Source organism: Nicotiana tabacum, chromosome 2, assembly GCF_000715075.1.
Source record: "Nicotiana tabacum cultivar K326 chromosome 2, ASM71507v2, whole genome shotgun sequence".
Lineage (NCBI taxonomy): Eukaryota > Viridiplantae > Streptophyta > Magnoliopsida > Solanales > Solanaceae > Nicotiana > Nicotiana tabacum.
Genome location: NC_134081.1, coordinates 107559381 through 107572522, shown reverse-complemented (window position 1 = coordinate 107572522; position 13142 = coordinate 107559381). Strand labels below are relative to the sequence as shown.

The 13142-nt window shown below is 34.4% G+C and overlaps 1 long non-coding RNA gene across 1 annotated transcript; it reads left to right on the top strand.

The window, feature by feature from the left end:
• The first annotated feature begins 1804 nt into the window (after positions 1-1804).
• On the top strand, positions 1805-3915 carry LOC107766500 (uncharacterized). The gene is made up of 3 exons (XR_001643728.2): positions 1805-1943; positions 2802-2844; positions 2949-3915. It is a non-coding gene; the product is annotated as an uncharacterized LOC107766500 (long non-coding RNA).
• The last annotated feature ends 9227 nt before the right edge of the window (positions 3916-13142 follow it).

Sequence of the window (13142 nt, the reverse complement as noted above, 5' to 3'; positions counted from 1 at the left end):
ACTTCTTTATTTTTCCTACAAACTTTAATCTTATCTAAAATAAAGTAATCTCATAAAATCTACTATTAAAATTTCTCAGATTTCAAAGATTTAAGGGCCTAAATCAAGGCTTTACTAGCCTCCCGTGACGTTCTCAAGCAAATTTTATTGAATTTCAATTAATGTATGACAATAATGACAAAGAACATTAAAGTAGTGAATGTGTCATTCAGATATCAAATGTGAATGAAGCTCGTTGAACACATGTTCATGTAATTCAACGGAACTAGTTGCTTAAAACCAAAATATATTAAAAGACCCTTAAATTTCTTTCATAAAATTCATATAATAATAAGACACCTATATGACTTTGATATAGTGATGAGAGCGCAATGCATGATATGTGAGTTATGCAGACGCCATGGTATTGAACTATCACATATATAAAATATGATGTTACGTAAAAATAGTAAAAGGGTAAGCCCATTATTCATCCAGTTTTATACCTTGCGACAAGAATTTTTTTAGTTAAAAAAAGTGACAAAAAAGAATTTGCTTTCTTGTGTATGGATCAATTAAGTATGACAAAAATTAATAGCTAATTTAGTAATCCGAGTTGATAGTATAAAGTAAATTCGTGAGAAACATAAAAGAAGACTATACATATAGAAGAAAAATAAAATTGATGAGGACGTAAATGTATTTTTAATTTAATAATAGAAAAATTTATCATTATGTCACTCAATCATACCTTTACCAACATTATTAAAATTTGAATTCCTTTATATATATATATATATATGGTAGGATTTACTGAGTTGATTGGGTGAGTGTCAAGATGTTTTTTAGCCTATTTGGCCAAGGTTCTAAAATCACCTTATTTCGAGGCGTGCTTCTCAAAAGTGTTTTTCAAAAATGTACTTTTAGTGAAAAATAATTTGTGTTTGACTACTTAGTTTGAAAATTACTTTTGAGTAGCAATTAATATTTGACCAAACTTTTAAAAAGTGCTTCTAAGTGTATTTTTTCCAAAAAATACTTTTAAAAAAGTATTTTTGGAGATAAACTATCATTTTTTGCTTCCGCTCCTGAAAAATACTTTTTTCCTTCCAAAAACTTGATCAAACACCTTAATTTTAAAAAAATTATTTTGACAAAAAAAATATTTTTGCCTCAAAAAACTTGGTCAAACGGGCTAAAAGAAAAAGTATAGAGATTAAGAAAAAACGAAAATTAGAAAACTAAACAAATATCAAAATCCCAAACAAAAAAAAAAAAAAAAAAAAGGAACCTAACACTAATTTGAAACGTAAAGTTTAGGTTAGGGTAGTTTTAATAGCATTTGACAGCCATAAAATCAGCAGTCCAATTATAATTTAATTAATCCAAAATTTGCATTAATCCCAAAAAATATTCTCTTACAGTTTGCAATTTGAGTATGCAAATGTATTTATTTTTATTTCTCAGTAAAAGAAATTATTTGTTTTTTGAAAGCGACGAAGGAAACGGCCAGTTAAAAGCTTTTGGCCTGCCAAACTGAGTAGGTAGATGTAGCTTCAGCCAGATAAACATATGCATCACGGGTCTTGTACTAAGAGCTAACGTAGTTGTACCTTGTACACTGAAAGTGACTATTGTGACTAGAAATTCCCAGTGTACTTGGTGCATTTTCTAATTTTGTCCGTTTCTCTTTGTTTTTTTCTCTCCATTGCTGCCCAATGTAACTTTTGAGCAATTTCCTCTCTTTTTGTTGTTTCCTCTGTTTTCATTCATCCACTCAATGGCCTTTGAGTTTTCCTTTCACAAGCATCTCAGTTTTTCTGGGAAGATTTTATTACCCTTTTGTTTGTTTTACTCAATCCAAAGTTCCAATCAAAGGAAATTCACTAATATTTGGTGGGTTTTATGTGTTTTTATTGTTTGGTTTATGGGGTCTCCTGATGGAACATAATACAAGCTGAAAGGTACTTCCTTTTGCTCATATTTGTGTTTCTTGATTGTTTCCTATTTTTTGCTTGGAGGGTATTTTGCATAGTTTATAATATGAGCTTAAATGAAGAAACATGGTCAGTAAGGATTCATATAGTCAGAGGCATAGTTGTTGTTGTTGTTGTAGGGTATGTTGCATAGTTAAGATACACTCTGGAATGTTTGATTTGGTTAGAAAGATGGAATTGACATTTTTATAGTTTTCCTAATCCACATTTCCAAATAAGAAAATTAAAAGGAAATCACTAGTTCTTGGTGGGTTTTATGTGTTTTTCTTGTTTGGTTTATGGGATCTTTTGATGGAAGATAATACAAGCTAAAAGGTACTTCCTTTTTCACACTTGTACTTTTAAGGCTTGCTCATATTTATGTTTCTTGATTATGCCCTTTTTGTTCTTGGAGGGTCTGTTGCAAAGTTGGAATATTGGGTTTTGGTTAGAAGAGATATGGAATTGAGATTTTAATACTTTTCCGAAGTCTTGTCTTTAGAATTGAGTTTTGATTAGAAGAAGAATAAAGTTGATATTTTTAAAGTTCTAATGTTAACGGGTTTATTTATTTATTTATTTAGTTTTCTCTTGTTTTGATCTCTTTTGGTTGAGCAGATATTAAGGTGTTCAATGCTAGTTTTGTGAAACTTAAGTTCTTCTTCAAATCTAAGGTTCTTTTCTGTTTTTTTTTCCCCCTTCCGATGAAATGCTTGATTGGAGAGTGGAGCTAATTGGCGGTTTAAGTATCTAGAGATTTTCTTTTGGTGTGAACTGTGAAGTATATGACCTGTGCAATTCAGAGTTTTGATGTTTTCTCTATTTGTTTTATTTGTGTGATTGCAGACATCTGATGAGGAAATGATTATATTTAAAATAACACAGTAAGGTATTTGAAACTTGAGTTTTTATTTTACGGATTTCCTGTGGTAGAATCATCACATTAAATCATTAATTGGAATTGAACTATCTCTTTTGTTTGCTCTCATTTAGGTGGTTTGATATTCTAATCTGAGTGAAGATGGCCATGTCACTCGAGGACCTCCTTGCAAAGGAAAGATTTAATAGGAGGATGTCAAAAACAGTGCCTAAAGCTTCATTCGGAACAAAGAGGCAAGAAGTGGACCTATTTACCCACTTCAAGAACCTCATAAACCTGTGTCTTCATCAGGCACAAGAAAAACCGAGAAGACAAAATCTGCTATCCTGTGGCATGACTTGAAAGATAAGACCCCAAGAGTCAATTTTGCAGACAGGAGGCAAAAGAAGGAAAGTAAGCACAGAATGGGCTCGTGCGATCTATCATCGGATGTTAAGAGAATTAGTATTACTCCATCCGTTTCAATTTAGGTGAACCTATACCAAAAAGAATGACCTATTTCCTTATTTAGAAATAATTTACCTTTATTCAATGATTTATAGCCACACAAATATATGTGCCTTATTTTACACTACAAGTTCAAAAGCCTTCTCTCTTTTTTTAAACTCTGTGCCCAATCAAATCGATTCACATAAATTGAAACGGAGGGAGTAGTTCTTTTGATGAATTGAGGTTGGAGAGCGAAATGGTTCGAGATACAATCATATATACTCGAATCAAACTTACAGAAATGGGAGTGGTGAAGGCAGGTTTTCTAGAAGAAGTGAGGAAGCAGAAGGACAACGACAGTCCTTCGGAAAAGATACAAAAGCAACAACAAAATGTCTCAATAATTCTAGTAAACTTCTTTCAGGATATCCAAGCTTTAGAGATGATTATCAGAAACATATTGAACAACCTGAGACCTCCTACAGCACATCAACTAGAAGTTTGTTAACCAACAAAAGTTATGGTACAGCTGGAAGCGTAAGGAAAGCCAAGATTGAGCACACTGCAGCTATTCCTGCTCTTGATGAAGTTGTTGTTCAGGCTGTAATCTCTATCTTGACTGGATATATAATACGTTTTCTCATAGATGTAGATTTTAGGACATCACTTCGTCACAATATTTTTGCGTCCCTAAATTTTGTTGGATTAGAAGAAGGCCTAAATACTGAAAGCAAGGTCCTAGCTACTCTTGAACAGTGTTTTAAAAGGCGTTGGCCTAAGACGAGGCGTTTTACATACCGAGTCACGGGGCGTAAGTTCCATAGGTATTTAATTTTTAATATTTTATAAAATAATATAATTATAGTAAATATTTATAAACAGGTAAAATTGCATAAAAAATGAAGAAAACTATAAATATGTGATATATATATATATATAGTCAAAACAATCTATTATACGCTACTTAGAAGCTCAAGTAACTTGAGTTGAAAAGAATAAAATTTTCTACATGGAGGAACAAAAAGAATGACTAACCTTCAATTTGAACTTTAAACTTGCTGCTATGAAAGAGAATGTAGTTCTCTTTGTATTTGTAAAAATAAATTGAATATTTATTGCTTTTGGAAGATATTAACAGACTAGCGGACAAGATAAAGAATTGGAAAAGACTATGAATTGGGATTTCAATCAATAAAAAAGGTATTGACCTTTAAATTTAAGGCAGAATAGCCTAATAAATACTTGTAGTTGTCCCCGTTTGTCATGTCGGTCTCCTTACTCTATGGAGTTTCAAGTGTACACCTTAATTTGTTCAAACATGATATTGTAAATACCTCCATAGCTGTTGTTGCTCACTTGCTTGACCTGGATGACACACCAGTGTCCACGTCAAATTTTTTGTGAAAAAATAATAATTTATTTTTATCACATTATTTAAAATATTTCTAATTTCTTTTCATGTTTTTCTCCTTCGTCACTTCATTTTTCCTCCATGAAAAACACCCAGCTTCGGTCATATATTCCAAAGAAGAAATTTGGAATCTTTATATACTTAGCATGATTCTTACATCTTTAAGAAAATTGTGACGTACTTTGAGATTGAGAATAAAGGGAATACGGAGAAGAAAGTCAGAGTCACATATGCATGTAAATTAGACTCCAACATTTTTGTAATGTTTTTTTTTCCAGAAACACGAGTCAATCGATCGAATTCAAAGTCTGAGGAACACCCAAATTTTAATACAACATAGGAATAACTGAAAAGACACCAAATATGGAATACCCACCGAAAACATCAGTGAAAAAGCAAAGCACTTGCTGCAAGTTTTCTGCGATTCACCTTTTCAGGCAAGGACTAATTTGTTGCCGAATTTGTGGGATCAAATATTTCTTCCTCATCTTTCACATTTGAATGCCTAGTATGATTCGGAAGCTAATTTTCTTGGTTATCTATATCATAAGTCAATGAAGCTGAAGTTTCTTGAAAAAATGTACAATGAAAATCTGGACAAAGGCACTTTTCAGTTTGCACTTTACTACAAGGAATGGCTAACTGAAGGGGCTGAGATTCCGTTATTTCCTTCTATTGAAATTCCTTCTGTGTCTGTTCAGTGTGAAGGTTCCTTTAGCAACTCTTACCACTTAAATAGTACCTTTGGCGGTTTCTCACCTCAGCCAGTTGTCAGCAAAAAGTTATATGATGAAGTATTCCGTCATTCAAATAAACTAGAAAATGACTCAGAGGAGCACCGGAAAGAAAGCTATGAAATTAGTGTGAGGAGGCCTTCTAGTTTTGCTGCTGAAAACCTGGTAGTGCCATACTCTGCGGAAGTGATTAAGTGTATAGATCAAGATGTCAAGCCTTGTGCTACAGTTGATTCAGCAAGTGTTGAATACATAACTTTAGTGAACGTAGATTGTGATTAGCCAAAAATGTGCAAGTATGTGTATATTCTGTTGGTTAAATCACGGGTAAGTTCCTGCCCACATTTTGGCCGGAGATTGAAGCAAAGAAAACTCTCCACTGTCCATTTAAGACAACAAATACTTTTAGGTTATGGTTGTAATTTTGGGGATGTTTGTTTCTGAAATAACGATGTAGGTATCTTAGCTCCTATAATACAACTTACCCTTTGATTTTTTCAGAATCTAATTTGTAAACCTACTTGAACTTTTGTCGACACTTTTCAAGCAGTTTCATACTTTCAGTCACCTGTATATCCTTGTTCCTTCCGTCTTTGATGTAATTCTTATTGCTTCATTTAGGTATGGGTGTAGCTCATTACTTTATCTTATTCCAATTCTCAGTGACAGTTCTATAAACTTGGAATGGATGATAAGGTTTATAAATTTAAGCATACATGCCTTTTCTTTGTTGCTGGTCTTACCAAATTAAGATATGCAGTTTAATTTATTCTTGTTATATAATGTTTATGATGAGGAAAGTAAATATTTTATATTACACAAGTTACATTATGTGGTGTAGCCCAAACCCGTCCAACCCGCCCAGAGATTAATGTGTTGGGCTGCAAACATTTTAGCTCATGGGTTTATTTGGGCTGAGCCCAAGTTAGCCCATCATTTTTATAGTTCATTCTGCCCCATGAAGTAGTTCAAATACAACCCATGAAGCTCACCCAAAACAAAGGGAACTCAACCCAATTAAATATTTTTCTAGAAATTTACTTAGTTGACCGGAAGGCTCTTTTCTAAATGAATTGTTTATGGAACATTGTCTTTTTTTTTTCAACCGCTATTTTCTTTGCTTTTTCTTCTTCTTTCTTTTAATCTGTTAAATAGTTATTTAGTTTTAGAAAGTTATAAAAGCTCATGAATAGTTGAGTATAAGATTAATCCATATGTGTTTCTCAGCTAAAAATTTAAAATTAGATATATAGGAATTCATCGTTGTGCATGGAATGAATAAATTCTGAGGAAGCTAAGATAGTAAGGAATATACATAGGTGTATAAAAGGTAAAGGGCTTTGTTTATGCAAGAAGAGCATAGTTCTACAACATAGGTCAAGTTGGACGGGTTGGACTCTAACCCATTGTTTAGCTCATCTTGACTCAGCCCATCTTAGCCCAAGTATACTTTGGGTTGAGTTGGGCAATGTCCCATTTAATGACTCAACCCATTTTGACCCGCTCAAATTTAGCTCAAACCACCAATTTGCCACCCAAGGCGTTCTTCTGTGTAGTATGGTGCATCAACAGCGAGTTCTCTAGAAGAAAAAAATTTCATTGAAATATTTGGAAACTCTGATCTAGAGAATACAACTCCATTAAAGTCCAACATACTGGATTCATTTGCGCATGCAAATCTGACGGAGTTCATATTCAACAGGATAGCAAAAGCAACTTCTGAGCAGAAGGTGTAACGATCCGGTCGGTCGTTACGAGTATTTTAACCTTCGATCCCCTAAATTATATTTCATCTATGCTATATTGTGGTATTGTGACTTGTCGGGTTGTTTGGTTTTTGGATTCGGAGTGAAATAGGACACATAGTCCCTAAGTTAAAGGTTTAAGTTGCAAGAGTTGACCGTAGTTTCACTTTTGCGTAGACGACCCCGGAATGTAAATTTTATGATTCCAATAGCTCTGTGTGATGAGTTTAGACTTAGGTGCGCGGCCGGATGTTTATTTGGAGGTCCGTAGGTCATTTCGGCATAAATTGGCGAAAGTTAGAAAATGGGTGATTTTAAAAAGTTTGACCGGGAGTTGACTTTATTGATATCAGGGTCGAAATTCGATTCCGAAAATTGAAACAGCTCCAGTATGTCATTTTTGATCTGTATACCAAATTTGAAGTCATTCCAGATTCATTTAATACGTTTCGGCACGAGTTAGTAAATTGAAAGGTTTGAAAACTCATAAGTGCGATTCGAGGTGCAATTCATAATTTCGATATTGTTTGATGTAATTTGAAACCCCAAGTACGTCCGTATTATGTTACGTGACTTGTTGGTATATTCGGACGGAGTCCCGAGTATCCCGAGAGTGATTCGGAACGAAATCAGATCCATTTTTGGACTTAGGCAAATTCCAAAATTTGCAGCTTCTGGTATCACCGCACCTGTGTAGGGACTGATCACAGGTGCTGACTCGCACAAGCGAGCTATGGCTCGCAGAAGCGGAAAAAAGGGCTGCCCAGTTGGAGTCGCAGAAGCGGAACGAGCTCCGCAGAAGCGAAGGCGCTTCTGTGATGGAATGAACCGCTGAAACGAAGGCAGCGCAGAAACGGGAGACGGGGTCGCATTTGCAGTTGCGCAGAAACGGACCATTGTCCGCAGGTGCGAAGGAAGCTTTCTAGTGCTTCTTCGCAGAAGCGGAAATGCGGTCGCAAATGCGAATCCGCAAAAGCGATAACGTTGTCCGCAAATACGAAAATACCTGGACAGAATATATAATTCGGGGGTTGGCTATTTTTACCCATTTTTAGATTTTAACAGCTCGGGTGAGACGATTTTTGGGAGATATTTCACGAAAAATATTGGGGTAGAGAGTTCCTAATTCAATTTTGGTTAAAGTACCCGAATCTATAGTTGTTTTTAACATTTAATTGGTAATTTAAGTTGAAAATTTTTGAAAACCCTCTTGGTAAAATTTGAAGATTTGAGGGTCGAATTGTTATCGGAATTTAGTAATTTTGGTATGGTTGAACTCGGTTGAATGGGGGTTCGGATTTCGTAACTTTTGTAAATTCGTGACGTGGGCCTACGTTGACTTTCCGAATTGACTTTTTAATTTCTTTGTAAATATCATAAATTTTATCGTTCGAATTAGTTTCCTATAATTATATTTATAGTATGAAATTAGATAATCGAGGAAAAAGCCTACTAGTGGATTGAATTAACGCAAGTCGAGGTAAGTGACTTATCTAACCTTGTGTAGGGAAAATTTTCCTTAGGATTGGTGTTGATATGATAATTGTGATGTATTGAAAGCCGTGTACGCGAGGTAACGAGTGTTTACACGGGCTAAATGTAAAAATTTCTAGCTTTAAATTGTGTAGATCTTTGTCATATATTAATTAAATTATATTATCATGTTATACTCATCATCATTGGTCTACTTTTAATTTTAAATTTGCCTTACCATTTTCTGCTATTTATTTTACCTGTTTAGTTGAAACTTTGTTCCTTTTATTCTGTGCTCATTATTTGAAAGTTGAATTTCTTAGTTAAATTATTAAAAATATGAAGTATCTAATATTGAAATTTGGTATTGAGGCAAAGTGTTAAATTGTGAAATATTATTTTTGTTGAGTTATTCACTCCCGAATATTTTGTTGATATTTTGTACACATTGTGATTGAGCCGTGAGCTCTTTATTGTGGAAAATAATATTGTTGTTGATTTATTTGGCAAGTTGAAATATTTGGAAACTTGAGGTGGGAATTATGATATATTGTGATATTGATACGCATACGGTGGTATAAGGTTTGGGTGTTGAAACGCATGCGGTGAGATAAGGTGGGCTTGATACACGTGGCTAGTAGGGAAAATGCTAGAAGCCATGCGGTTTGATAGGGTGGCTAAAACGCGAGATGCTATTTCGGAAAAAATAATTTCTTTTAAACTAAATGTGAAGGCTCTCGCGGTGATATAAGGAAAGGAAGAAAATATTGTGAATTTATTTATGATTTGGGACTACGAGGCGGTACCTCGGGAGTGCCGTTGTTGATATTTTTTCTATTGGTGTACTTGTCTTGATCGTTTTGCTTTTCCCTAAATATGTAAATTTCTGTTTTTCTTCTATTATATATTATTTGCCCTTATTCTGTGTAGTTAAATTGTGGCATACTCCTTACTTGATTCACTTCCATTGTCATTATTATTATTATTATTATTATACTGTTAAACTTTTCGCCCTGTCTCTTATTATTTTCAGTAGGGCCCTGACCTGACATGGTCACTATTCTATCGAGGTTAAGCTTGGCACTTATTGGGTACCGTTGTGGTATACTCATACTACGCTTCTGCACATCTTTTTGTGCAGATCCAGATACTTCATACCAGACCAGGTATCGGTTGAACTAGTCCGTACGCAAAGACTTCAAGGTATATCTGCCGGCATCCGCAGACCTCGGAGTCCCTCTCTATCTTTATTATGTTATTTTTCTTATCTTCATTAGACTCTAATGTATAGAGATATTCAGAATAAATTCTTAGAGCTTGTGACTTGTATTTCGCCGAGTTTTGGGAATTTCTATACGTGCTGAGTTGTTGAGTTTTAAGAGTAATTATTGTCATTTTAATTATTCCGCCTGTTAATAGGCTTATCTAGTATTAGAGATTAGGTGCCGTCACAATATCTTATGGAGGAAAAATTTGAATCGTGACAGAAGGAGACCTAAGAGTCTATCCTCTGTGCTGCATGCCTGCATCTCCTCTACTTCGTTACTCGGAAAATGCTTTGGCTCTTGATTGCACAGTAACATTCTAAACTTTTGTTCTCCAATTTAACACAAAGAGAAAATGAATGAAAAAGAAACGGATACTTTTTATTTTTTCATTATAATCTCACCATTTCACTTTGAAAATGCAGCCAACAAAGGTAGTGCTTCCCGCTCAAGGTAGGTGAAAATCATCTTTGAGAGTGTTCTCTTTACGTTGAGTAATTAATTAATTGCTTTTGATGATGCTTTGAAAATATTTAGGAGTCAATTATGAAGATTATGTTGGAAGATCTTCCGCAAACATACCACAGGAATTCATTTTCCCTTTGACTAGACTTCTTTTTGAAGATCCAGTTACCCTTGAGACTGGCCAAAAACCTTTGAGAGAGTATTTATTACAAGTTGGTTATTTATATAAATGGACCTTGGGCCTAACTCAACACCCCCTCTTACGTTCAGGCATGCAAAGTGGAGCGTGAACATCATAAATGGGGTCCAACATCGGTAAAAATAATTTGGATGAACCTGACTCTAATACCATGATAAATGAACTTTGGGCATAACTCAATACCAAAAAGGGTATTATCACTTGGTTTTTTTCTTTCCCATATATTATATGAAACCTTATTACCAAAATTATCCCAATTTTGGAAATTACTCACCCTAAATAAGGTTTCCTTATAATTTATATACAATCTCTTATTAGTGTCTTAAATTAGGGGATTAAAATACATCCTTTTTCTTTTTTTCTCTCATCTTGTCTTTCCCTATTTTTCATCACCTCTCTCCATTTAATATCCATTATTAGTGTCTTAAATTAAGGGATTTAGTTATATCCTTTTCCTATTTTCTCTCCTCTCCTCTTTCTATAAATGTAAAAGGCTAACAAAAAATATGTTACCATATATACAAATACAAGAGAGATTGAAAACCTCTAGGTTTTGAATGGCAGATTCATTCTTGGCCAATTCACTTTATTCGCCCAACAAATCACTTTAATTCCTGCAGCATAGAGATGGCAACGATGGCCAAGAGAAAGAAATCTTAATCTCTTCAAATTAATTCTTTTTATCACTATTAATTAGGGTGACGGTAACTGATTATTTTTAAGTATTACGACTTTTAACTAGTACTATTAAGTAGGAGTATTAGCAAGGTGCTCGTAAATTTAATTTTTTCGGTGATAAAGAATTAAATTTCGTATAAATTTAATATATCTACAAATTAAAAAATAAATTTCGTACAAATTTGATATATCTACAACAATATATAAACTAAAAATAAATTTTATACAACTAATTATATAGTATACAATATATTTACAACTTATCTATAACTTACATTATTTTTACCTAGTTAAATACATCTACAACATCATACAAATTAAATATAATTTTCATACAAATTTTATACAATATGTCTTTTGTATGTATTTTGTATATGATTTATATATATTTTGTATGTGGTGTGTTCTTCTTCCTCTCTAAAATTCCAATCAAAACTTTCTCTCTTAATACAATTTTGATACATATCAACAACTTTAATTTATATAAAAATATAGTACTTATAACTTAAATACAAATTTTTTACAACGATTCATATATTATACAACTATTTTTCAACTTTCATACAATATTCAAATAAAAAAAAGCCAAATACATAAGTGGCCTCTTAAAGTTGCCGCAATTTTTTGTTTTGGCACTTTAACTTGGACTTGTTCCTATTAGGCACCTAAAGTAGTTAAAACTGGATCTATTGAATACCTTCTTGACAACCAGTCATGTAACGACCTGACCGGTTGTTTTGAGTGTATTATCCCTGATCCCCTATTTACTATTTTTTCCGTGTCTGTTTCTGCTTATGTGACTTGCCGGAAGGTCTTGTTTTTGGTTTCAGAGTAATTGGGGACACTTGGTCCCTAAAACAGAAGTTTAAGTCTTAGAATTTTGACCGTAGTCGGAATTGTGTGAAGACGACTTCGGAATGGAGTTTCGTCAGTTCCGTTAGCTCCGTTGGATGATTTTAGACTTAGGAGCATGTCCAGACTATGAATTTGAGGTCTGTAGCTAATTTAGGCTTGAAATGGCGAAAGTCGAATTTTTGGGAAGTTTGGCCGGGGAGTTGACTTTTTTATAACGGGGTCGGATTCCTATTTTGGAAGTTGGAGTAGGTCCACAATGTTGAATATGACTTGTGTACAAAATTTGAGGTCAATCGGACGTGGTTCGGTTTGATTCGGCATTATTTGTAGAATTTGAAAATTTCGAAGTTCATTAAGTTTGGATTGGAGAGTGATTCGTATTTTGATGTTTTTGAGGTAGTTTGAGGATTCGACTAAGTTCGTATAGTATTTTGGGACTTGATGGTATGTTTGGTTGAGGTCCCGGGGGAATTGAGTGAGTTTTGAGTGGTTAACAGATCATTTTTGGACTTTGGTTGATGGCTGATATTTACTGGTGTATATTTTTCTTGTTTTCTCTTACGCGTTCGCGAGAGGAGCCTTGCGTTCGCGAAGGGTTAATGTGAGCTGGGAAGATTTTATTCTTCACGTTCGCGAAGAAAAGGACGCAAACGTGAACGTGTGGTCTGCGTGTGCATCGCGAACGTCCGGTGTCGTGTTCGGGAAGAGAAGTGAGGCAGCTGGGGACCCTAGGTCTTTGGTCTATGCGTTCGCGAGGTATGGGCCGCGTTCGCGATGAGTTGAGCTTGTAAAGCTTCGCATTCGCGAAGCGTTGATCGCGTTCATGAAGAGTAAACTGGGAGGCAGTCTGAGTTGGCCTATGCAAATGCGAGAGGATGGTCGCGTTCGCGAAGAAGGAAATCTGGGCAGACAATATTAATTTCAAAAATGAGGGTTTGAACCCATTTTTCATATTTTGAGCTAGAGAACAAGGAATTGGGCGATTCTTGAAGGAATTTTTGTGGAGTTGATTGGAGTAAGTAATTCCTACTTGATTTTGGTTAAATCCCATGA